This window comes from Symphalangus syndactylus, chromosome 6 (assembly GCF_028878055.3).
Source record: "Symphalangus syndactylus isolate Jambi chromosome 6, NHGRI_mSymSyn1-v2.1_pri, whole genome shotgun sequence".
Taxonomy (NCBI): Eukaryota; Metazoa; Chordata; class Mammalia; order Primates; family Hylobatidae; genus Symphalangus; species Symphalangus syndactylus.
The window spans coordinates 62886651-62913466 of record NC_072428.2 but is presented as its reverse complement, the minus strand read 5'-3'; the positions used below and the strand labels follow the sequence as shown (position 1 = coordinate 62913466).

Genomic DNA, 26816 nt, shown 5'->3' with positions numbered 1-26816 from the left:
TAAGGCTTTTATAGTCCACTTAAAATGTTCACAATTGATTCTAAGTAGACAATGAAATGTTAAACATGTGTATATCAATTTTGAGGTCAACCACTGAAACAATTTACAACCAGATAGAGTAGCAAAAGAATAAAGTAAATTAAAATGGAATACAAAATAGAAGCCTTTAATCACTAAATGTCTTTAAATTCAGCCATTATTTTTCCTGGCTTCTTATCTTTGTCAAGTGGATAAAACCCTGGAAAGAGTTTCTGAATAATCTGAGAACTTAGTTCCCAGCATTTAATTTTATACTTGAGGAAACTAACAGGAAGTTCCAACATTTCAAGGTCACATAGCAATTTAGTGTTGGGGTTGGGTCTTCTGATTGGTAACCTGTTCTTTGCGTCTTATCCTTCTGCTTAGAGGATGTTTTATACAACCAATGGTCCAAAGAGCTTGTTTTTATTGTATTATTTCCTATGTTATACCATTTTATGCTGCTAAAACATAATACCTGGGATTGGGTAATTTATAAAGAACAGAGATTCATTTCTTACAGTTCTGGAGGCTAGGAAATTCAAGGTTGAGGGGCCTACATCTGATCCAGGTCTTCTCATTGCCTCATTCCATGGTGGAAGGTGGAAAGGCAAGAAAGAGAGAGAGCGATTGAGAGAAATACAAATGCACTTTCACAATAGCTGACTAGTATCGCTCCAGTGAATACAGCATTATTCACTGAAGACAGAGCTCTCATGATTTAACTATAGGTCTTAAAGGCCCTAGTTCTCAACAATGTTGCATTGGGGTATTAAGTTTCCAACACATGAATGTTGGGGGACACATTCGAACCAGAGCATTTCCTGATCCAGCACCCTGAGCATGAGTCTTTATGCCACTTTCTGGATTCCTTGCTCATTCCTATAGGAGACTGGGGGTGCTCTGAAATGAGTTTCACCAAATGAGGATTTCCAAAAGGTAACGAGGAAAGGATAATTTCTCAGTAGAAGAATGCACACACAATAAAAGCTGATATCAAATGTGGATTAGGTCTACTCAAACTGGCTGATAAAAAATCAAAGATGAAAGGTAAAAGAGGATAAAAATCTATTCTGATTTCACAAAATGATACAGTTTTTAGAGCTGGAACTGGAAAGACAACAACATTCTCAATTTCACAGTTAAGAAAATAAAGTCCCAAAGGAAAGTCAATGGCATTGTGTGTTTCTTCAATTCTTATATAATAAACATTTCATTTTAAGAAATATATAAATGTGTTCTACTTGCCATGGATTAATAAATATTTGCAAATTCAGGGGACTCATCATTTTTTTCTCTTGATTTTATCTTATACTTTATTATTTTTATTTATTTATTTTTTCTCACTTTAAGTTTTAGGGTACATGTGCACAATGTGCAGGTTAGTTACATATGTACACATGTGCCATGTTGGTGTGTTGCACCCCGTAACTCGTCATTTAACATTAGGTATATCTCCTAATGCTATCCCTCCCTGCTCCTCCCACCCTACAACAGGCCTCAGTGTGTGATGTTCCCCTTCCTGTGTCCATGTGTTCTCACTGTTCAATTCCCACCTATGAGTGAGAACATTTGGTTTTTTGTCCTTGTGATAGTTTGCTGAGAATGATGGTTTCCAGCCTCATCCATGTCCCTACAAAGGACATGAACTCATCGTTTTTTATGGCTGCATAGTATTCCATGGTATATATGTGCCACCTTTTCTTAATCCAGTCTATCATTGTTGGACATTTGGGTTGGTTCCAAGTCTTTGCTATTGTGAATAGTGCCACAATAAACATATGTGTGCATGTGTCTTTATAGCAGCATGATTTATAGTCCTTTGGGTATATACCCAGTAATGGGATTGCTGGGTCAAATGGTATTTCTAGCTCTAGATCCCTGAGGAATCGCCATGCTGACTTCTACAATGGTTGAACTAGTTTACAGTCCCACAAACAGTGTAAAAGTGTTCTTATTTCTCCACATCCTCTCCAGCACCTGTTGTTTCCTGACTTTGTAATGATCGTCATTCTAACTGGTGTGAGATGGTATCTCATTGTGGTATTGATTTGCCTTTCTCTGATGGCCAGTGATGATGAGCATTTTTTCATGTGTCTTTTGGCTGCATAAATATCTTCTTTTGAGAAGTGTCTGTTCAAGTCCTTTGCCCACTTTTTGATGGGGTTGTTTGTTTTTTTCTTGTAAATTTGTTTGAGTTCATTGTAGTTTCTGGATATTAGCCCTTTGTCAAATGAGTAGATTGCAAAAATTTTCTCCCATTCTGTAGGTTGCCTGTTCACGCTGATGGTAGTTTCTTTTGCTGTGCAGAAGCTCTTTAGTTTAATTAGATCCCATATGTCAATTTTAGCTTTTGTTGCCATTGCTTTTGGTGTTTTAGACATGAAGTCCTTGCCCATGCTTATGTCCTGAATGGTATTCCCTAGGTTTTCTTCTAGGGTTTTTATGGTTTTAGGTCTAACATGTAAGTCTTTAATCCATCTTGAATTAATTTTTGTATAAGGTGTAAGGAAGGGATCCAGTTTCAGCTTTCTACATATGGCTAGCCAGTTTTCCCAGCACCATTTATTAAATAGGGAATCCTTTCCCCATTTCTTGTTTTTGTCAGGTTTATAAAAGATCAGATGGTTGTAGACATGCAGCATTATTTCTGAGGTCTCTGTTCTGTTCCATTGATCTATGTGTCTGTTTTGGTACCAGTACCATGCTGTTTTGGTTACTGTAGCCTTGTAGTATAGTTTGAAGTCAGGTAGCATGATGCTTCCAGCTTTGTTCTTTTGGCTTTGGATTCACTTGGCAATGTGGGCTCTTTTTTGGTTCCATATGAACTTTAAAGAAGTTTTTTCCAATTCTGTGAAGAAAGTCATTGGTAGCTTGATGGGGATGGCATTGAATCTATAAATTACCTTGGGCAGTATGGCCATTTTCATGATATTGATTCTTCCTATCCATGAGCATGGAATGTTCTTCCATTTGTTTGTATCCTCTTTTATTTCATTGAGCAGTGGTTTGTAGTTCTCCTTGAAGAGGTCCTTCATGTCCCTTGTAAGTTGGATTCCTGGGTATTTTATTCTCTTTGAAGCAATTGTGAATGGGAGTTCACTCATGATTTGGCTCGTTGTTTGTATGTTATTGGTATATAAGAATGCTTGTGATTTTTGTACATTGATTTTGTATCCTGAGACTTTACTGAAGTTGCTTATCAGCTTAAGGAGATTTTGGGCTGAGACGATGGGATTTTCTAGATATACAATCATGTCATCTGCAAAGAGGGACAATTTGACTTCCTCTTTTCCTTATTGAATACCCTTTATTTCCTTCTCCTGCCTGATTGCCCTGGCCAGAACTTCCAACACTATGTTGAATAGGAGTGGTGAGAGAGGGCATCCCTGTCTTGTGCCAGTTTTCAGAGGGAATGCTTCCAGTTTTTGCCCATTCAGTATGATATTGGCTGTGGATTTGTCATACATAGCTCTTATTATTTTGAGATACATCCCATAAATACCTAATTTATTGAGAATTTTTAGCATGAAGGGTTGTTGAATTTTGTCAAAGGGCTTTTCTGCATCTATTGAGATAATCATGTGGTTTTTGTCATTGGTTCTGTTTATATGCTGGATTATGTTTATTGATTTGCGTATGTTCAACTAGCCTTGTATCCCAGGAATAAAGCCCACTTGATCATGGTGGATAAGCTTTTTGATGTGCTGCTGGATTCAGTTTGCCAGTATTTTATTGAGGATTTTTGCATCGATGTTCATCAGGGATATTGGTCTAAAATTCTCTTTTTTTGTTGTGTCTCTGCCAGGCTTTGGTATCAGGATGATGCTGGCCTCATAAAATGAGTTAGGGACGATTCCCTCTTTTCCTATTGATTGGAATAGTTTCAGAAGGAGTGGTAGCATCTCCTCCTTGTACCTCTGGTAGAATTCGGCTGTGAATCCATCTGGTCCTGGACTTTTTTTGGTTGGTAAGCTATTAATTATTGCCTCAATTTCAGAGCCTGTTATTGGTTTATTCAGAGATTCAACTTCTTCCTGGTTTAGTCTTGGGAGGGTGTATGTGTCGAGGAATTTATCCATTTCTTCTACATTTTCTAGTTTATTTGCATAGAGGTATTTATAGTATTCTCTGATGGTAGTTTGTATTTCCGTGGGATTGGTGGTGATATCCCCTTTATCATTTTTTATTGCTTCTATTTGATTCTTCCTTCTTTTCTTCTTTATTAGTCTTGCTGGCAGTCTATTAATTTTGTTGATCTTTTCAAAAAACCAGCTCCTGGATTCATTGATTTTTTGAAGGGTTTTTTGAGTCTCTGTCTCCTTCAGTTCTGCTCTGATCTTAGTTATTTCTTGCCTTCTGCTAGCTTTTGAATGTGTTTGCTCTTGCTTCTCTAGTTCTTTTAATTGTGATGTTGCGTTGTCAATTTTAGATCTTTCCTGCTTTCTGTTGTGGGTATTTAATGCCATAAATTTCCCTCTACACACTGCTTTGAATGTGTCCCAGAGATTCTGGTATGTTGTGTCTTTATTCTTGTTGGTTTCAAAGAACATCTTTATCTCTGTCTTCATTTCGTTATATTCCCAGTAGTCATTCAGGAGCAGGTTGTTCAGTTTCCATGTAGTTGAGTGGTTTTGAGTGAGTTTCTTAATCCTGAGTTCTAGTTTGATTGCACTGTGGTCTGAGAGACAGTTTGTTATAATTTCTGTTCTTTTACATTTGCTGAGGAGTGCTTTACTTCCAACTATGTGGTCAGTTTTGGAATAAGTGCGGTGTGGTGCTGAGAAGAATGTACATTCTGTTGATTTGGGGTGGAGAGTTCTGTAGATGTCTATTAGGTCCACTTTGTGCAGAGCTGAGTTCAATTCCTGGATATCCTTACTAACTTTCTGTCTCGTTGATCTGTCTAATGTTGACAGTGGGGTATTATAGTCTCCCATTATTATTGTGTGGGAGTCTAAGTCTCTTTGTAAGTCTCTAAGGACTTGCTTTATGAATCTGGGTGCTCCTGTGTTGGGTGCATATATATTTAGGATAGTTAGCTCTTCTTGTTGAATTGATCCCTTTACCATTATGTAATGGTCTTCTTTGTCTCTTTTGATCTTTGTTGGTTTAAAGTCTGTTTTATCTGAGACTAGGATTGCAACCCTTGCCTTTTTTTGTTTTCCATTTGCTTGGTAGATCTTCCTCCATCCCTTTATTTTGAGACTATGTGTGTCTCTGCACGTGAGATGGGTTTCCTGAATACAATACACTGATGGGTCTTGAGTCTTTATCCAGTTTGACAGTGTGTTTTTTAACTGGAGCATTTAGCCTATTGTTATGTGTGAATTTGATCCTGTCATTATGATGTTAGCTGGTTCTTTTGCTCATTAGTTGATACAGTTTCTTCCTAGCCTCGATGGTCTTTACAATTTGGTATGTTTTTGCAGTGTCTGGTACCAGTTATTCCTTTCCATGTTTAGTGCTTCCTTCATGAGCTCTTGTAGGGCAGGCCTGATGGTGACAAAATCTCTCAGCATTTGCTTCTCTGTAAAGGATTTTATTTCTCCTTCACTTGTGAAGCTTAGTTTGGCTGGATATGAAATTCTGGGTTGAAAATTCTTTTCTTTAAGAAGCTGAATATTGGCCCCCACTCTCTTCTGGCTTGTAGAGTTTCTGCCAAGAGATCTGCTGTTAGTCTGATGGGCTTCCCTTTGTGGGTAACCCGACCTTTTTCTCTGGCTGCCCTTAACATTTTTACTTCATTTCAACTTTGGTGAATCTGACAATTATGTGTCTTGGAGTTGCTCTTCTTGAGGAGTATTTTTGTGGCATTCTCTGTATTTCCTGAATTTGAATGTTGGCCTAACTTGCTAGATTGGGGAAGTTCTCCTGGGTAATATCCTGCAGAGTGTTTTCCAACTTGGTTCCATTCTCCCCGTCAGTTTCAGGTACACCAATCAGATGTAGACTTGGTCTTTTCACATAGTCCCGTATTTATTGGAGGCTTTGTTCGTTTCTTTTTATTCTTTTTTCTCTAAACTTCTCTTCATGCTTCATTTCATTCATTTGATCTTCCATCACTGATATCCTTTCTTCCAGTTCATCTAATGGGCTACTGAGGCTTATGCATTCGTCACGTCATTCTCGTGCCATGGTTTTCAGCTCCATCAGGTCCTTTAAGGTCTTCTCTGCATTGGTTATTCTAGTTAGCCATTCGTCTAATCGTTTTTCAAGGTTTTTAACTTCTTTGCCATGGGTTCGAACTTCCTCCTTTAGCTTAGAGTAGTTTGATCATCTGAAGCGTTCTTCTCTCAACTCGTCAAAGTCATTCTCCGTCCAGCTTTGTTCCGTTGCTGGTGAGGAGCTGCGTTGCTTTGGAGGAGGAGAGGCACTCTGATTTTTAGAGTTTCCAGTTTTTCTACTCTGTTTTTTCCCCATCTTTATGATTTTATCTACCTTTGGTCTTTAATGATGGTGTCGTACAGATGGGGTTTTGGTGTGGACGTCCTTTCTGTTTGTTAGTTTTCCTTCTAACAGTAAGGACCCTCAGCTGCAGGTCTGTTGGAGTTTGCTGGAAGTCCACTACAGACCCTGTTTTGCATGGGTATCAGCAGTGGAGGCTGCAGAACAGTGGAGGCTGCAGAACAGCGGAGGCTGCAGAACAGCGGATATTGGTGAACTGCAAAGGTTGCTGCCTGATCGTTCCTCTGAAAGTTTTGTCTCAGACGAGTACCCGGCCGTGTGAGGTGTCAGTCTGCCCCTACTGGGAGATGCCTCCCAGTTAGGCTACTCAGGGGTTAGGGACCCAGTTGAGGAGGCAGTCTGTCCATTCTCAGATCTCCAGCTGCGTGCTGGGAGAACCACTGCTCTCTTCAAAGCTGTCAGACAGGGACATTTAAGTCTGCAGAGGATTCTCCTGCCTTTTATTTGGCAATGCCCTGCCCCCAGAGGTGGAGTGTACAGAGGCAGGCAGGCAGGCCTCCTTGAGCTGCGGTGGGCTCCACCCAGTTCGAGCTTCCGGGCTGCTTTGTTTACCTACTCAAGCCTCGGCAATGGCGGGCACCCCTTCCCTAGCCTCGCTGCCGCCTTGCAGTTTGATTTCAGACTGCTGTGCTAGCAATGAGCAAGGCTCCATGGGCATAGGACCCTCTGAGCCAGGCGTGAGATATAACCTCCTGGTGTGCCCTTTGCTAAGACCATTGGAAAAGCATAGTATTAGGGTGGGAGTGATGCAATTTTCCAGATGCCGTCTGTCACCCCTTTCTTTGACTAGGAAAGGGAATTCCCTTGCCCCTTGCTCTTCCCAGATGAGTCAATGCCTCACCCTGCTTTGGCGCACACTCAGTGTGCTGCACCCACTACAAGAACTGTAGCATTTTGTTTCTTGATTCAATTTAAAGTAAGAAGACTTATTGTTCAAAAAGTTTATGCACTAGACATTCAAGTAACTCTCATAACTGAGTTCTTTGTTCTTAATTGTTCTTAGAGGTATTTGGAGAAAGATCTAATATTTTCACAAGTAAGAAAAGTATCTAAAGCTGGTTTTTAAAATGCAAGAGAGAATGATATTGCTCTCTGAATGGGACATGGCCATTAGCTGTGGGCTCAGACCTCCAACTGTGTACTTTATTCTAGTACTCAACAGACAGGAATATTTAATTAGGAGATAATCACGTCAAGACCTTTTGCTCTTAGTTTCAAATTGATAACTTTGACAGCACTTTTGTCTACTCTGGACAAAAATGTATTGTCTTCTACACTTGCCTGTCAAATATGAACTATGATGGCATCATATTCAATAGTTATAATGAATGCCAGGATTAATTTGAGTTTGGAACGGTAATAATCCATTCTCTCAATATTTTCTTCTCTAGGAAATATAATTGCAGACAAAGGATATATTATCTATGAAATTGCCTTTGAATTCAGAATAAAATGAGAAACATTCCCAAATTATATACCTTTTTAAAAATTCATACTCACTAATGACAAGCAAATGACCAGGCTATAGGATGAATTTCTTTCATTAATTTTGTAGTTATCTTTAACTAAAGAACAAAATTATATTAGGAAATATTTTACAATATTTTAGAATTAATCTATTTTTTCACTTTTTAAAACAAATTTTTGTGGGTATAGAGCAGGTGTATATATTTATGGGGTTATGAGACATGTAAGTCTTCCATGGCTACAGTCTGGGAATGTATTAACAGGAATAACTGATATTTATCAAACCCATTTTAAGTCAAATATTGTGTTATATCACTGAATTCTCACAATTACTTTTTAGGTAGATATTCTTATTTAGTCTTTCTTTGTGTATTGAGAAATTGAGGCATGGAAGATTTTGGTAATATAAGATCACAAAGATAAAAAGTATTACAAAGAAGTTTTGAGTCCATATTATCTGATTTCAGAGTCCATCATTTCATCACTGTAAAAGTACTAGACATTCACAAATAATTAGATATCCTCATCCAGAGCACAGAATTGCATTTACTTGACCCATTTAAATTAGGCATGCCATGTAACTTATTTTAGCTGAGGAAATATAAGCAGCTGTAATATGTCATTTCAGGGTGAAAACGTCAACTGGGTGAGTGCTTTGTGGCATGCCTGTTTCATTTTCACACTGATCTTGAAAACAGAGCTTAAAATTATGCTTCTTTCGACTGGAGCTTTTCAGTGACTACAGTGGCTCATGATAGATAGGTAGCAGGAGTGAGTGATCAGATTTTGTTGCAGTAAGCCTCTGAAATTATAAAGTTGCTTGTTACCTCTATATAGACTGCTCTATTTTGGCCTACAAAACAACTCTGCAACAGAGTTCTGTTACAATAAGAAAAGCTACTAGGAGAAATACCTAGGAAGTCTGGCCCAAGAAAAAGTTAAAGTGCCTCTTAAAATGGAAAAAAAAAAAAAGAGGGGAAAATATTGAAAAGGTGAGAAAGAAAAATGATAAGGTAATTGCAAATGAAATAAACTGTTAAACTCTAGTGTACTTAGTAAAGTTACTGGGAGATGTAATGAAGTCAAGTGACTAGGGTAGGCAGCTGATGAGGATACATTGTCTATGGATTCCTAGAAGGTGGTTGAGAGACTATAATTGTATGGGATGAATCTGAAAGAGTTTAATAGCCAGCTTTGATACTGGCTGTATGTTAAACATGTAACTTTTTCCTGTGCAGAAAAATAATTAGAATTTAGTAGGTGCAGTACTATATCCTTTGTTATTTTTCCTGAGATATATCACTTTTTCTTCTAATGTATACAATGGAAATTTATAAGTTATTGTTTTTAAATATAAAACCTCAAAAATCTAAAGCATATATATTTCAGTTTGGAGAAAATATACTTCTCTAATTTTTATATTGATAGTTTTATTTGCTACCATAACTCAAAGTTCAGAAAATTTACTTAACATATATTTTAAGTCAGCAGTTTAGGAAGAGAACATCAGAGGGAAATCATTTTGGAGGTATCTGGTCACTCAATACCATCTTTCCTTGACGAGATCATGAAGGAATCAAGAAAAGACTGACTGTCTTAAAAAGAATCTGCCTGAGATTAATTCAAATTCTGTCATATAATTTTCAACTTTATTATTGTTAAAGCTGTAATGTTCAGTGTTTTGTAATATAGTAGTCAGTGTGCAGATATTAAAAGAAAAGGCTTACAAAAATCAGATTGCAGTTTCATAGTCTCCACTAAGCACATTGAGATGTGGGACAGAGTTTAATTCTAGCAAGAAACTAATGCCCAGCATGCCTGGTGAGGTATGTGAAAGGATGTGTATCACACTCCAACAAAATAATGATGGTTTTAGAAACCTTAACCATATACTAAGAGAAAAAGAATTGCTCTACACTTGTGTCTTTAGTACTCAGAGTGGTACATAGCACACAAAACCTTTACCTTAAGCAAATGAGTAGGTAGAACTTGGATCTCCCAGGTTTCATGGGACACTATGTCTACAGCAGCAGAAGAAATTCCAGACCCTCTTTGAACTTCCCTGTACCTCTGAAATGCCTCATTCTCTGGGCAAGGAAGGAGCAGTAGAAGGAACCAACATTTTTTTCAATGCAGGGTCTGAGAAAGACATGATGCTCCATTCTTCATATATGTAATTTCATTTAGTTTTAGAACAATCCTGTAAGATAAATGCAGTAGTTTCTATTACAAATGTAAAGAGCTGAGTACCAGAAATACAAAGTGGATAAAATAGTAGATCTCCATTACTCTATATATTATCCATATCATATACTGATGCATGATTTTCTTAGGTTATTTTAGGAATCTGTTATGGGAAAGGGGGGGAAACGCAGATGCTGTCATTCTCACAATAACTAAGACTTCTTACATAAGAGTCAAGATAAATACTTATACTAAAAGTAGGCTAAGACAAGTAGAAAAATAAAAGATCTCTATTTACATGAATGTATTATCTCTCTGTCACACACACACACACACACACACACACACACACACACACACACACACACACACACACAGAGTTTCAAACTCAGTTTTCCCAGCCAAGGAAATAGGTTCTGGCACATGGCCAGTGCTTAAAAGAATTTATACAGCACAAAAAACATGTCTTGGGCAATAGGCCAACCTACATTTTAATACATTCTGATTTCCTCTCTAAAGAATCAATGTTGGTAGGTGGCGTACTGAATTATGTGCTCCAAGCATACGCTTGTGTTTCCTACACCCACTGATGCTAGGAGATATAGGGAGAAGAAAAACAAGATGCTTCAGGAAGAGAGTTACATAACATTGGCAAAATGACCTAAGAATCATGATGAGCATAATTTTTGTAAATGATAAGCAACTGTTTGGGAATTGTCAATATGATACCCATGAGAGTAGTAGTAGGTTCAGACAACATAAAATTTCCCAGAAAATTCAGTCAGATCTGGTGTTACATGAAATAATCCTGGCTAAGTTTCTATCTTTCAGAGAGACTGTATAACCAATCTTCTCTCTACTAATGTGTATATTAGAATCTTGCCTCTAGTATTCAAGAAGTGCACTTCAGTGTATAGTGTTATGAATTAGCTATACGCTGCATGAATATTATATGTCTGTCTATCTATCTATTTATCTATCTATCTATCTATCTATCATCTATCTACCTATCATCGATATACTAAGAGTGACTGTATCTTCCCTGTGAATGAAGAAATGATTATAATTTTTTCATTTTATGTATTATGCCTGTGTTCATCCAATGAACTACAAGATAGTCAATTCTGATTTGAATCCCTAGTTTCTCTGTGAAGAGCTAAGAATTCTTAACAAGGGGTGAGTAGGAAGGAAGTCTTTGTTCAGAGTGCATTCTATTTCTTTTTCTGGTCACCTCGTGCCTTCTTGTTCTGTGAAGTGAATGCTGGAATGTCATTTTTTGTTTGTTTGTTTCAAGGTCCTTAGTTCCATCTTCACCTATGTGCTTTATCTGTCAGCAGTTGCCACTAAGAAGAAAACAGATCTCATTGGATTTCAAAGATAAACTTTTTTTTTTTCCTCATACATCTCATGGTCAGTTGGAGCAGATCAGTAGACTTATCGTTAGTTTGTTAGGATTTTTAATGCATATATATCTCCCCCCAATATGAAATCTCCCTCTTGTTGATGGAAATAACTGCATGATTTTGTAGCTCTCTGTCTTTTTCTTATCCACATACTTGTGTCTGTATTCTTTCTTTCTCATACTTTTTTTTCATTTTTAAAATGGGTTTTATTGCAATATAATTCACATACCATACAATTTACCCAAAGGGTACAATTCAGTGGTTTTTAGTATATTCATAGATGTGCAGTTATCATAACAGTCAACTTTAGAACATTTTCATCACACCCAGAGGGAGCCCCATAATCATACTTTCTCTTTTGCTGCATAATAAGCATGAGTAACAATTTAAATAGTATTTTCCCCCTATTTTCTCTCACACTTTCCTTCCACCAAAACCTGGGTTCAATAAAGGAATTAATATTGATCCTTCACAAATTGCACAATAAGATAACTATTGGTTTACTTGCATATTGTCTCCTTTGAACAATAAAGTCCTCTGAAGCAGGTACTACACATTAGGTATCTGGTATTACTTTTTTCAGTATTCAGGGTAGTGTATCTCAAATTTTTATGTACATAAAACTCCTGAGGATGTTGTCAAAATACATAATCTGATTCAGTAGATCTGGATTTGAGTCAGAGAGTATGTTTTTACTAAGTTACTAATGCTTTTGGTTTGTAGATCACAATTTGAGGCAAAAAGATCAAGCTGCATTTTCTAAATATTACAAAAAAAGGGTACCCTCATTTGTCATGTCACCACTCATCCTAGTATTATATTTTAAGATATCTTACTTTTTAAGATGTGTTACGTAAATTTAAATACAAATATTGAACCCATGGTAATGCAATTAAATATTTAATGAGAATGTGGAGAAATGTATTGGTGTGCATGTGAAGGAGATAAATACAGCTTTGTCTCCCAGTGTCCTCAAGTCACAAAATATAACATTCTCTTAGTCTATTGTATTTGAAGACATCCTTCTAGATGAAAAAGGAGACTACTTGCCATGGTAATTTTTTTTTTAAGACAGAATCCTGCTCTGTTTCTCAGGCTGGAGTGCTGTGGTGCAACTCAAACAGCCTCAATCTCCCGGGCTCAAGCAGTCCTCTCACTTCAGCCTCCAAAATTGCTAGGATTACAGGCATGAGCCACCACACCTGGCCAAGGTAATTTCTTATGAGTGACAAAATAAATCAGTTATTTCTACATACTCTCTAACACAAGCCAAGTTCTACTTAACATTATGTACGTATGAAAATTGTTCTTCTTAATCAGAGGAAACTTTATATTTTGTATATTATGCATAATTACTTCTCCTTCATAGAAGATTTCTCAGTTCCAGAGTCATTACTTTCCCCTGTAATCATGATATCTCAGCTACTCTTACACCTAAGCCCATGAGAAAAATGGTCATTCTTGCTTCTCTTGTACCTTCTGCAGTTTCTTCATTCTTTTGTAGATGACATAATCTCAGGAAGAATATCAGATTAAGAGGGGCTATAAGACTTTGAGACCTTTATAATGAAAGGAAATTCTTCAGTGAAAGAAAAGATTTCTAAAGATTTTGAGACTAATCCCCAATAAAAGTATGAGCAAGTCTAACAAGTGTCTCAGAAAGTATTTTGGGCTTAGTTTTTGTTTAATGGAGTGGAATATAATCCGATAGATAGAAAACCCATGAAGTTTTAAGGGGGGTTGTAGTATTTTAGACTTAAAGGGACTGAGATATCTCAAATTAAAAGAAGGCCTCTGGGCTCTTAGTTGCTAATGGAATGACTCAGGCCAAGAAAGCTACTTGACATCAAGCATGGGACATTTCTTATGTGAAGGAATACAATGTTAGAAGCTGTAGCCCAAATCCTTGGAGACCAATGGGCTAGACTGACACTGCCACAAAGCAGAACTGGGCCCAGCTCAAGCATTATTTTCTGCTCACAGAACAGAGTGATCTCATAATGTGTGCCCAGGTGCATTTCAGAAATTCTATAGACCAGTGATTGATATAGGCATGTTATGTATTTCTTTTTAAATGACTGTATCTATTGTCAGTTGTCTATCACCACCTCACCATAGTATGCTCATTTGGTGTGTGTTATAGAACTCATCTTTCATAGTTTAAAGTCTCTGGATGAGAGGAATTATACTCAAAGGGCAGCAAATACAGAGACTTATCCACATTTGGACTTAATATTGATTAGACCTTGGATTTCAATCTGATGAAGTAATGAGAAAAGTCTGTTTTAGGTCTTAGAATGGGAAAAAGCACATTTCGCATGTGGGAGGAATATGAACAAATTCTGGCCAGGTGATGTTTGGAGCTAGGTTTTTTTAATGCCTACATATCTTTTTTGGGAAAAAGTGGGCATGGGATATGAATAGATGTTTCTCATAAGAAGACATATAAATAGCTGGCAAGTATATGAAAAAATGTTCAACATCCCTAATAATCAGATAAATATAAATTAAAACTACAATGAGATGTCATCTTACCCCAGACAGAGTGGCCATTATTAAAAAGTCAAAAAATAACAGATGCTGGTGAGGCTGGAAAGAAAAGGAAATGCTTATGTGTTGGGCATGCAAATTAGTTCAGCCACCATGGAAAGCAGTTTGGAGATTTCTCAAAGAACTTAAAACAAAACTACCATTTGACTCAGCAATCCCAGTACTGGGTATATATCCAAAAAAATAAATCATTCTACCAAAAAGACACCTGCACGTGTATGTTCATTGCAGTACTATCCACAATTGCAAAGATATGAATTATCTTTGTGTACATTTATGGATAATTATATAAAGAAAATGTATTATATATGCAAAATGAAATACCATTCAGTCATAAAATGAATGAAATCATGTCTTTTGCTGCAACATGGGTGGAACAATGACCCTTATCTTAATGTAACATGGGCCATTATCTGCAACATCAGCCATTATTTAAACAAGTCAGATGCAAAGATAAATATTGCATGTTCTCACTTAATGTGGGAGCTGAATAATGTGTACATATAGACACAGAGTATGGAATGATAAGCAATGAAGACTCAGGTGGTTGAGGGGGTAGGAAGGGGATGGGTGATGAGAAATTACTTAATGAGTACAATATACATAATTAGGGTGATGGATACTCTAATAGCCTTGACTTTACTGCTACATAATCTATGCATGTAACAAAATTATACTGGGTCTCATAAATTTATACACATAAAAAATTAGATCAAATCACTTTCTCCACTCCTTGAATCTGGTCCTGTTCACATGGCCTGATCTGGTGCAATGGATCAGAAGCAAATGTGAAACAACCAGAGGTCTAAGAAGTATTTTATGCATTAGTCTTATCTTTCTCATAACCATCCGATCTTCATGTAGGGAAACTTAAGCTAGAGGAGAAGAGGCTGTGTGGAGAAAGTAACCTCAGCTATACCAGCCAAACAGACTTTACTGGCTGAGGTCCCAGACTTGTGAATGAAGTCATGCAGGACCAAACAGCACCAAATGAACTAGTCCAGATCAGAATAACCATTCAGTGAATTCTCAGACTTGTGAAAAATAAGAATTTATTGTTGCTTTAGCCACTAAATTTGGGGGTGACCTTTAAGAAGCAAAATCTGCCTCGTTACCAAATAACTATTTCAAAACAAGTTCCAAATGGGTTACAAAGACCCTAAAATTCACACATTAATTTCCTAAATTCACGGTTTATCTGTTCTTACCTTCGACATAATTCCGAAAGGCTTGTTTACTTATGGCCTGGGGACCAGATTCTTCTTCTGTCCACCCAGTGTTACAACCAGGGAGTTGCAAAGGTAGAGGCAATATTTTGGAGGTCCAACTAAAACCAGTGGTCAATGAGGCACATAGAACAAATAATCCATTAGGCTTATAATCAAGAATGATAATGTTACCTTATAGGATTGTTGAATATAGAATTCAAGTTTCATATGCAGGTGTTTAACATGCAGCAAGTACGGTTCCAAAAATTTGTCTTTGTAATGTGTCTGTGACGTTGATGAAAGGTAAACTCATGGTCAGCATTTGCTAATTTTAAATCTTAAGAGGCTTTAGAGCATTTTACTCCAATTTCTTTATTTAATTGATGAAAAGATTGATGTTTAGCATGTTTAGGAGATTGGGTATTAATTTGTGGTCATAAGTGTCAACGTGTTTGATTCTTACTGTATCCCACATCCATGCATAGTAATATCAGGATTTTTGAAGTTCATTTCAGGAACATTTTCCACTGAATGTTTAAAACAATGATTTAATGGCACTAAAATCATTAAATTTAAATGAAAGTTTCAGTTATGTGAAAGTGTAGGTGAATAAAGTACTTTTAAATTGTATATGGCCAAAATTAAGACCACTTCCCTTGTAGTTAATACATAATTTTTAGTGGAATGTGGGCAGAGCAGTCTGCATTTTACAACCTCATAGAAGTCTGATCTTTTCTTAACCTTTCTATAACTGGAAAAATACCATGTATGATAGCGTCCTCCTTTAAAAGATGAAAGGCAGAGGCATTTATAGAAGACCTGAGAAAATAAATATGGTTTGTAAAATAAAATGTAAGTAGAATGGGAGCTGTGTAGAAGGAACTTGAAGAAAGATTCTGAGAAAGAAGAATGGGGAAAAGGGACACCCACATGCAGTGGTGATGAGGATGAGATATACTTTCTTTGAGCTTACAAGTCAGATGTTACATAATATTGGGAAGAAATGGGGCAAAGTGATGATTTCTGCAAGTATTTATGTAATGTGTTCATTTCCACCTATGGCACTGGTGAAGAAATGTCATAAACATCAGTAAGACAATCTCAGTGTCAACTGAAAATTTCAGAGTATTCAAGTTGTTGAGATATTGGGAGTTGTTATCTACGTATAACAAAGCATTACACAAACCAAGCAATACATAGATCCTAGGAACTGGGGTGAATTACACTCTTGAAAATATTGACTGAACAGCAATAAATTAGCTAATTTCCACATATAGAAGTCACCAGGAATAAAGTATAAGCAGTTCGTTAAAGGCTGAAATAATTAACTTTATCCTTCACAGAATATTAATTTTCTTGACCTAGAACAAACAGTTTAATGCAATTTAATTCCACACATGAATAGCTGGATGCATACTGTGTGATTGTGTTTTAGTTGGGACTCAATGCACCCATTTGTCGTGGAAGGTAAAGGCTACTAATGGAAAACTCAGGGCAGGGCTTAAAATTGACAGGGTATATATATTTTTTTAGAGTCAGGTTTTAGAAGTCCGCAAATTTTCTGCTGCTGAATGTTTATTCAAGGCAAATGAATATTTCACATTTTTATGTTTTTACTTCCATTTTATCCTATTAATGTATTATTTTAATGAGGATGAGATGTTGATTAGATATAATGACTGCTAATGATCACATCTACTAAATTTAGGCAGATGTTAAGGGACTTATTCTAAAAAAATACCTCCTGTAATAAATCTCAGGAGAAGCTAGTAAGAGAAAGTCAGAGCCTTCTGCATTTACTATGATAATGAAGTAACCGTGACCTGAAGAGGCAAACTGATGTCTATGTCATATAATTTGGCTCACACACAAGATGAAAATAATAGTTACTTAGAGTGGTTTAAAATTTGAATGCAAAGTATTTTTAGAAGTATTGGCAAACTGAAGGAAATGAAGGTTTTTAGAGCAGAACAAAGGATGCTTGGATTTCCATCATATATTTGTTTTAGAGCTACAAGTCTCATTGCTGCATTAGTCCAGTTCCACCCTGTGAAGTTACTAATTCATACAAAGTCAAACAGGGCAATGTTGAAACTAAATCCTACGTCTGTGCTTTCACTTTCCACATGGCCCTCAAGAGCTTGGGCAAATTTTTCATGTATTTAATTCAGTGAGTTCTATTTAGTTCAGTGTTAAGTTGATATAGTTGGATGTCCCTGCTGAAATCTCATGTTGAAGTGTAATCCCCAGTGTTGGAGGTGAGGCCAGAAAGGAGGTGTTTTGGTTGTGGAGGCGAATCTCTCATCGCATGATGCTGTACTTGCGGTAGTGAGTGGGTACTGCTAGCAAGATCTGGATCTTTAAGTGTGTGACACCTCCCCGCTCCAATCTTTCTTCCTCCTGCTCCTGCCATGTGAGACACCTGCTCCCTCTTTGCCTTCCACCATCACTGGAAGCTTTCTGAGGCCTCCCCAGAGCAGATTCTGGTGCTGTGCTTCCTGTACAGGCTGCAGAACTGTAAGCCAATTAAAACTTTTTTTTTTAAATAAATTACCCAGTCTTAGGTATTTCTTTAGAACAAAGCAAGGACGGTGAATACATGTCTTGCATATTTATGTGAAAGCTCAGTAGTAAGCACTGAATTATATAATCCATTTAAAGAAATCTATGTGTCACCTTAGCTAGCCTAATAATTCAAATGAAAAATAAATACACAGTTGACCATCCAGCAGAGAACCCAAATCGGCATCTTTTAATTTGCAGTCAGCAAGATATACAGTAAACCAACATCCTTTTGTGATAAGCTAACTGCTCTAATGCTCTAACAAAACCCAAGATCTCCATGGTTTACCTTATTAAGTTTTTTTGTTTTTTGAAATGGAGTCTCACTCTGTTGCCCAGTCTGGAGTGCAGCGGCACGATCTTGGCTCACTACAAGCTCCGCCTCCCAGGTTCACACCATTCTCCTGCCTCAGCCTCCCAAGTAGCTGGGACTATAGGTGCCCACCACCACACTTGGCTAATTTTTTGTATTTTTAGTAGAGATGGAGTTTCACCGTGTTAGCTAGGATGGTGTCGATCTCCTGACCTTGTGATCCACCCGCCTGGGCCTCCCAAAGTGCTGGGATTACAGGCGTGAGCCACCGAGTCCGGCTGGCCATTAAGTTTTAATATTCATTCCTATCATAGTCTGATGAGGGGTTTAGTGGATGGATTTTCTCATTGTGACTTTGAGGTCCAGGTATCTTCCATATAATGGCTTTGCTAATCTACTAGGGCTTCAGAGATTTTCACAGGATTAAATATTGATTATATATAATGACAGCTAGTGATCTTATTTGCAAAATTAAGTCAGATGTTAACTTAGTGTTTAAAATATCTCAGAGATAAATCCATTTTGCAATAGTCAAAAGAAGAGAAACAGCCTGATATTTTACAAAATAAGTTTTAAGCACCACGAGCTGTAAGTAGCTTGTCTGACTTCCTTATTTCATGCTGTTAGTCACATGGTCCCACTAAACTACAAAGCAGAGTGGGAAATAGAGCTCTCCTTTTTTATATGAAAATAAAATGAGATAGGATTTTAAATCTCTGCAATAATCCCATTGTCTTCCCTCTTTTAAAAATTAACTCTGGCTTCCAGATTTTCCATGTTTCTGTGACAACAAGAATGTTAAGTTATTAATCTATTACCACTCATGACCTCTTGAATAGTTCAGCAGTGACCTCTTGAATAGTTCAGTAGGGAATGAGAATCTTCCTCTCACTAGAAAATGCCATTAATTTTCTGGCATAGATTGTTTTCTTTTTAGAAACAGAAGTGGTTCAGAAGTCAAAGACCTTTAGCTCTAATTCCAGCTAAACACTTCCCAACTGTGTGATTTAGGCAGCTCATATCACCCTAGGTGGGGATTACAACACTAGCATTATCAACCGGGTGCTCTTAATTATTTCCCCTTTTAATAGCCTTTATTTTTAGAGCATTTTTAGATTCAAAGGAAAATTAAGTGAAAAGTGCAATTAATTCTTATGTATCTCCTGACACACATGCCCCTCAAACTTCTACCACATAGACACAGTCCTCCAACCACCAACATCCTGCACCAGAGTGGTGCATTGGTTACAACTGATGAACCTACATTGACACATCATTACATCCAAAGTTCATAGCTTACATTAAAGTTCAGTCTTGGTGCTGCACATTCTATGGGTTTTGATAAATGTATAGATTACATGTATCCACCACTGTAGTATCATACAGAATGATTTCATTGCCCTCAAAATCTTCTATGCTCTGCCTATTCATTCCTCCCTCTCCTCCAACCTGTGGCAACAACTGACCTTTCTATTGTCTCCATAGTTTTGCATTTTCTGGAATGTCATATAGTGGGAATTATATGGCATGCAGCCTTTTCATATTGGTTTCTTTCACTTAATAATATATGCACTTAAATTTTCTTCATGTCTTGTCATGGCTTGATAGCTTATTTCTTTTTTAGTGCGGAATAATATTTCACCCACGCCAGTTTATTTATCCATTCACCTACTGAAAGACGTCTTGATTGCTTCTGAGTTTGGCAATTATGAATTAAGTTGCTATACACATCCATGACCAAGTTTTTGTGTAGACATACTTTTTATGTCTTTTGGGTAAGCATCAAGCAGTATGATTGATGAATCATATGGTAAGAGTCTGTTTAGTTTTTAAAGTGGCAAACTGTGTTCCAAAGTGGCTACATTATTTTGCGTTTCCACCAGCAATGAATGAGGGCTTATATCCTTTTGAAGCAGTGATATTTTTGTGATCTCTGTTACCCCACTCCCCCTTCACATTAGTCTTCATTCTATTCCTGCCTCAGGACCTTTGCAGTTGAGTTCTCTGCTGCTCCAGATGTTTTTTTCTTTAGATCCTTACATAGCTATTTTTCTTTCCTCAAAATTTGGGTTTCAGCTCAAGCAGAGTTTTTTTCCAACAAACTTTTCCTGATCAACCATTCTGAGATATTATCCTACCTGTCCATTTTACTCTCTGTGATGACATCCTATATATTTTCTTCAAAGTAGAGATCAGTGCACAAAAAAGAATTATCTAGAGTATAAGTTTTACAAGAGGGACTCTGTCTTGCTCAATGTAGACATGTGGACACTGAATAAGTATTTGTTAAATCGACACATTAAAGGAATGAAACATATGAGCTGCAAGTCTTTTGAAAAGATTTGTTTAATCTTGGGTATATTTTGTCCCCTCTCAGAACACTTTCAGTTTCTAGGTGACATTTCAAAGTCCATTTGAACAAAAGGTGGTCCTTCTCTTTGTAGCCTCTTGGGGAATCACCTTGAGCATGTAAAGCCTTTTCTTACATGGTTTGTTTAAAAACAGTGGGTACGGGCTGGGCACGGTGGCTCACGCCTCTAATCCCAGCACTTTGGGAGGCCGAGGTGGGCAGATCATGAGGTCAGGAGATCGAGACCATCCTGGGTAACATGGTGAAACCCCGTCTCTACTAAAAATACAAAAAATTAGCCAGGTGTGGTGGTGGGCACTTGTAGTCCCAGCTACCCGGGAGACTGAGGCAGGAGAATGGTGTGAACCTGGGAGGTGGAGCTTGCAGTGAGCTGAGATCGTGCCACTGCACTCTAGACTGGGCGACATAGCGAGACTCCACCTCAAAAATAAAATAAAATAAAATAAAATAAAATAAAATAAAATAAAATAAAATACGATAAAATAAAATAAAATGAAATAAAAACAGTAGGTATGAGAAGCAATCTACTGAAGAGTTCTGCAATGAATGTCTTATTAACTGTGTGATAGGGTTTTAGTCATGCTCCACTTGAACAGTGGACAAACCAAGAGCTTTTGCATGAAGGAAGGAAAGTGTAGGTAGGTGATATTATGGCCATACTCTCTGTTGCTTTACTTTCAATCAGTTAGGATTCACAATTATTATTTGGAAGGCATGCCCACAGGTGCTATGCCCTTGCTCTTTGTCATCTTATTTACAAATTAGAGCACAACTTCCTGCCAGGTAGAGTAGTTAAAATAAATTTAGCTCAAGAATATCCTATGAAAGACATATTTTGTTCATGACATATGTTTTTTAAAGAAAGTCATGATGCAGGCTTTTCAAAGGGAAAATCACTATAGAAAGAATTTGAAAATAACTGAACATCAAGGGAAAAAATAAAGATCATTTTCTTCTTTTTTTGTTTTCTTTTTGAGATACAGTTTTGCTCTTGTCGCCCAGGCTGGAGTGCAATGGCGCGATCTCAGCTTACTGCAACTCCCGCCTCCTGGGTTCAAACAATGATTCTTCTGCCTCAGCCTCCTGAATAGCTGGGATTACAGGCACCCACCACCACGTCCAGCTAATCTTTTGTATTTTTGGTAGAGATGGGGTTTCACCATGTTGGTCAGGCTGGTCTCAAACTCCTGACCTCGTGATCTGCCTGCCTCGGCCTCCCAAAGTGCTAGGAGTGTAGGTGTGAGCCACTGTGTTGGGCTGATCATTTTCTTCTTTACAGGCTTTAAAATTTGGGAGATAGGTAATCAAAATGAATGTCTAATATTATGTAATTGGGAAGCCTAGGGTCATTAGTGTAAAATAAATCTGAACTTTTTGTTTCTATGTTTGAATCTAACCTAGGTAGTGGCAAGGCTGAGGATAAAGTTCCTTTTGTTTTCAGAGAGATGATAACTAGCATCCAAAAAGTAGCTTTACTCACATTGTCTCATGTAATTATTCATATAAGTTTGTAAAGTAGATACTATTGAATCTATCTTATAGATGAATAAACAGACTTAGAAAATATGTAGTAATTTACCCAAAATCACATAGCTATTAAATGACAGAACTAGTACCCAAGCACAGGTCTATCTGACCTGAGAGCCTGTGGTTCCTCCGTCCTATCACATCTATAAATTTCTTATACATCATCTCATGACAGGTGAGGTGAGTCTATTTCCTCTATTTTGCACCTGTGGCTCCTGGGTCTCAGAGATTAAGTAAACACTTTAAATGTAAGTGATTAAGTGCTGAGTAGGACCCATATTTTCTGATTCTCAATTTCAGGATATTTTGGTCTAGGCTTGCTACAGATTGGATTAAAAATATCAAGGTTGTTAATTCCATTCATACATTTGTGAAGAGTAGAGCCAAAAGTCTTTATTTTATTTGATTTGTTTTCTATGGTATTTGTGTTCACATTATTCTAAAATAGTTGTTTTATTTTTTTACATAAAATTACATATTAAGGACAATGTGTTACACATTTAGAAAAGCATATTTCTAAATTTCCACCTCTAGAGATTCTGTTTCAATAGTTGTGGATTAGGATCCAAGAATTTGCATATTTAACAAACAGGTACTTCTGAAATAGGAGGTCTGCAGATGACATTCTGTGAAGCATTCTTATTTTAATGCTTACTTTATTATAATTTAACAAACGAGTGCTTCTGAAATAAGAGGTCTGCACATGACATTTTGGGAAGCACTGCTTACTTTGTTAAAATTTACTGATTTAATTTCAGAATTTTAATTCACTTGAAGTGCTTGCTAAATCAGTCAATTCATATTAAAAGTCCTGCACAATCATGGTGGAAAATTAAATTGATAAAATATTTCCCTTACACTTATAGCTAATGTTGCAATGAACAGGAAATCCTGCTTTATTTTTCACAATTGAATAATTACTTTAGGTTACATCTCAAGGAGAAGGATTGCTGGATCAAAAGTCTTGCAGTTAACCAGGCGTGGTGGCAGATAGCTGTAATCCCAGCTATTCGGGAGGCTGAGGCAGGAGAATCTCTTGTACCCGGGAGGCAGAGGTTGCAGTGGGCCAAGACCATGCCATTGACTCCTGCCTGGTGACAAGAAAGAAACTACGTCTCAACAACAACAACACGCTTGGGCACTGTGTTAACTCCATAATCGTAAGTCACTTTTTTGAATTTGGTTTCTCAGGTTGCTAATAACAAACTTACGCCAGATTTTTTCCACTGTTTGCATTGTCTGATCAATGGCATTATTTTCATACAAACAGGCTGCTTATAGGTCTCCAGTTTTATATTCAATGTTTTTGACATAGCGAGTCATAGGGTCAAATAGGGTCACTGGCTGAAAAAATACTTACTCCACAATTAATTCAAAATAAATTTTAAAATACTATGTAACATATGTAAGTGTGTTTTGTTTTTTCTTGACTGAAAATTTAAGCCTTTATGGGGTAGTTTAGCTCTGAAATTGAGCACAATTTAAAGAAATAAGCAAGTTAAAATAGATTTAAATTTGAATATTACTCATAACACCTGCAAGGTCATAATTAGGCTGTCAGGCATTTCACTACTTGTTCCTTCATGCATTCATCTAATGGATATTCATTCAACACTCACGACATTAGGCACCAGACTAAGCAAACAAGACAGAATGGTCCCTTTCTTTATAACATTTACACTCTAATGAAGATTGGCAACAAACAAATAATTATGAAATGTGAAAAGAATATGTAGCATTACAGAATGACTGGCATGACACACATCCCACTGACCATTCCAGAAAAATTCTCTTTGATGAAGTGATGAGTGAGCTGATGCCTGGAGAACTGGGGAGTAATTACCCAGGCAGAGAATGAGGGTATGGTTGGCCTAGAGAACAACTTTAACTTTCTCAAGAGAAGAAAGGATATGCTCTTTTGGAAGGAATGAAAGCATGTGTATTTGTTTGAATGTACTTGAGGGAATGACAGGAGAGAAGCCAAGGGGAGAATTGTAGACCTGCATCAAGAAAAGGCAATTGGACTTCATCTGAAGGATAAGGGGCAGATGATTTTTAGCAGTGGGGTGAACATGTGCAGATTCCTATTCTGGAAAAATAGCTTTCATTTTGATATGGAGACAGGATCCCAGAAGAGCAACAGCAGAGGAGAAGACCATTTGCCAGGCTGTAGAAATTACTCACCTGAGGGCAGATGACAACCTGGCCTTGGATGTTGGCAAGGAAGCTGGAAGGAGGTGGGACGAGGTGGAACACACTGAGGGAGTGGATTCTGCAAGAGTTGGTGTTTGAATGAATATTAGGGATGAGGCGGCTGGAGACGGCAATTATCTGATAGTTTTCGAGTACTTTAAAAATAGATGTTAACTTGTACTCTTTTAGTTATTTAGAAATGTACAATTAATTTATGATTGGTTATAGTTACCCTGTTGTGCTGTCAAATACTAGATCTTATTCATTATTTCTGATTTTGTACCCATTAGCCATTTCCCCCTCCCCCACAACTCTCCACACCCCTTCCCGGCCTAGGGTAACCATCCTTCTACTCTCTATCTCCAGAAGTTCAATTGTTTTTGTTTATAAATCCCATAAATAGTGAGAGCATGTGATGTTTGTCTTTCTATGCCTGGCCTATTTCACTTAACATAGTGATCTCCAATTCTATCCTGTGCTTTATTTTTCCTGCTTTAGAAACATAAGATAAATTAAGCTACATTTTTTTCTCTGTCCCCTTACTTTCCTCCTTTGAGGGCAATTAAACGTTGGGTCTTGTGGATTAGATCATAATATCTTCTTTCAAAAAGAGTAGAAGTGTCAGAGAAGGAGCTCTGAGGCTCAGAAATATGGAGGCCTAGGTGGTCTGAGAAGTAAAAAGGCTCCCACTTTAAGGGGAAAGAGGATAGGTGTTAGAAAGATAGCTGCAGTTGTCTATCAGTGCCCTTTTCCCACAGGAATTCAGATGGAAGGACTATGGAGAACTTGGGAGTCTCTGAAAGATATCCAAAGATATCTAGGCTCACTTTGGCTCAGAACAATAAACAGATACTATTGGAATTAAATAAAACCTTTTAAATATTATTTTGATCAATTCTGCACCAGATTTTCAGGCATCAAATAAGCCTCTCAATATCTCTGGGATTTTAGAATGGGGGAAGAATCCAAAATAATATCTGTGACTAAGTATTTTACCACCTGGGTTTTCTTATGCTCCTATTTTCAGAGCACTTAAGAAGTATGACTTTAAAGATTTTTTAACTGTCTGTATATAAAAGTCTTCAATGCCTAATAAGCACTAGCACAAGACTATATGCCACTATTCAGATCTACTAGTGCTGCTACTATCTGCATTTGGCAGATGAGCCCTAGCTTCTCTCTTATCATACCCTCAAGTACATTCAAACAAATATACATGCTTTCATTCCCTCCAAAAGAGCATATGCTTTCTTCTCTTGAGAAAGTTAAAGTTTTTCTCTACGCCAACCACACCCTCATTCTCTGCCTGCATAATTACTCCCCAGTTCTCCAGGCATCAGTTCACTCATCACTTCATCGAAGCTCAAAGGTGATACGTAACTTGTGCATAGCCATGTAATGATACTGGAAGAATAAATTTAACACCACATCACTAAATAGTGGCTTCTGTAACGCTATTCAACAGCTAGTGAGACCTAATAATCAAATACCACTTGACCCAGAGAACAAACCTCCAAGCAGAAACTGCTTCTTTTAACTTTCTGTGGAGCATTGGTCCAAACTACCAGGTTAACAGGTATAACTCTCTGTTGTAATTATCCACACGGTTGGGTGCATCTATGCAGCCTGCCTCCTATTTTTAAGCCTAAGATTTATCTTCTGCGATATTAAATATAGTTTGCTGGTAAAAGATAATTCAGTTTCCCTCACAAAAAGAAGCTTACCTTTATTGGTCAATAAATACTGTACTTGGTTTTCTCCATTTACACTGGGAACATATGCTTCCCTGGGCATGCAAAAATCAAATGCATTATCCTCTCTTTTGCTTCATTGGTTGCCTTTTCCAATTATTCTGGAGTATGAGTATGGTTGCCTATAGAGAAAAGGTGGATTTAAACCTCCTGAATCATTGTGTGTGTGTGTGTGTGTGTGTGTGTGTGTGTAGTGGGGACTCTGTCAATACCAACAATTTGATTTTAAATTATAATACAGAATGTATGGGCCCAATTAAGATACGGTGATTTATCAATGAAGATCAAATCATGAACGTGTGGAGGAAGAGTACTCATATATTGTTTTATTGCCTAATCAATGCACTTGAAGATTACTCATAGTGTCCAGGCACCTTCTTTTCCTCTTCAGGACTAGGAGCCATCTCTCTGTATATTTTACTGTTAAATGTGACATCTCTTGCTGATTTTATATTTTCTACCATGAGGAAAACGTAATGCTATTATTACTCACAATGTCATAGCTCTTCAAAATCTACTTGCCTAAAAAAGCATAGAACAACTTGCCTATCTAGTTCCCTAATTCCACTTATTTAATGCAGGGTTTATTCATAATGCTGCATCATCCAACCATCATCCAACCTATTTATCATTCACAATGCCACCTGTGAATACTGGCTTCCGTTGACTCAGGAATTGCTACTGGGCCTCACTGATGTTGACTACAAATGCAAGTCATACTGAGCGTATGTAGTACATGTGAATAATAATTAGTTTTCTCGTCATATTAAACATATCATTCATACTAGTATGAACATAGAG

The 26816-nt window shown here is 37.2% G+C and overlaps 1 long non-coding RNA gene across 2 annotated transcripts in view; it reads left to right on the top strand.

Annotated features, from left to right (window-relative positions):
• Positions 1-26816, top strand: part of LOC129484684 (uncharacterized) — a 335838-nt gene that overhangs the window by 227519 nt on the left and 81503 nt on the right. Inside the window, exons 2-3 of one of the 2 annotated variants that reach the window (XR_010121371.1) lie at positions 22998-23231; positions 26597-26702. This is a non-coding gene — a long non-coding RNA (uncharacterized lncRNA). Of the gene's footprint in view, positions 1-22997; positions 23232-26596; positions 26703-26816 lie in introns of those variants that run through there. The other variant, XR_010121370.1, reaches the window with a different exon arrangement.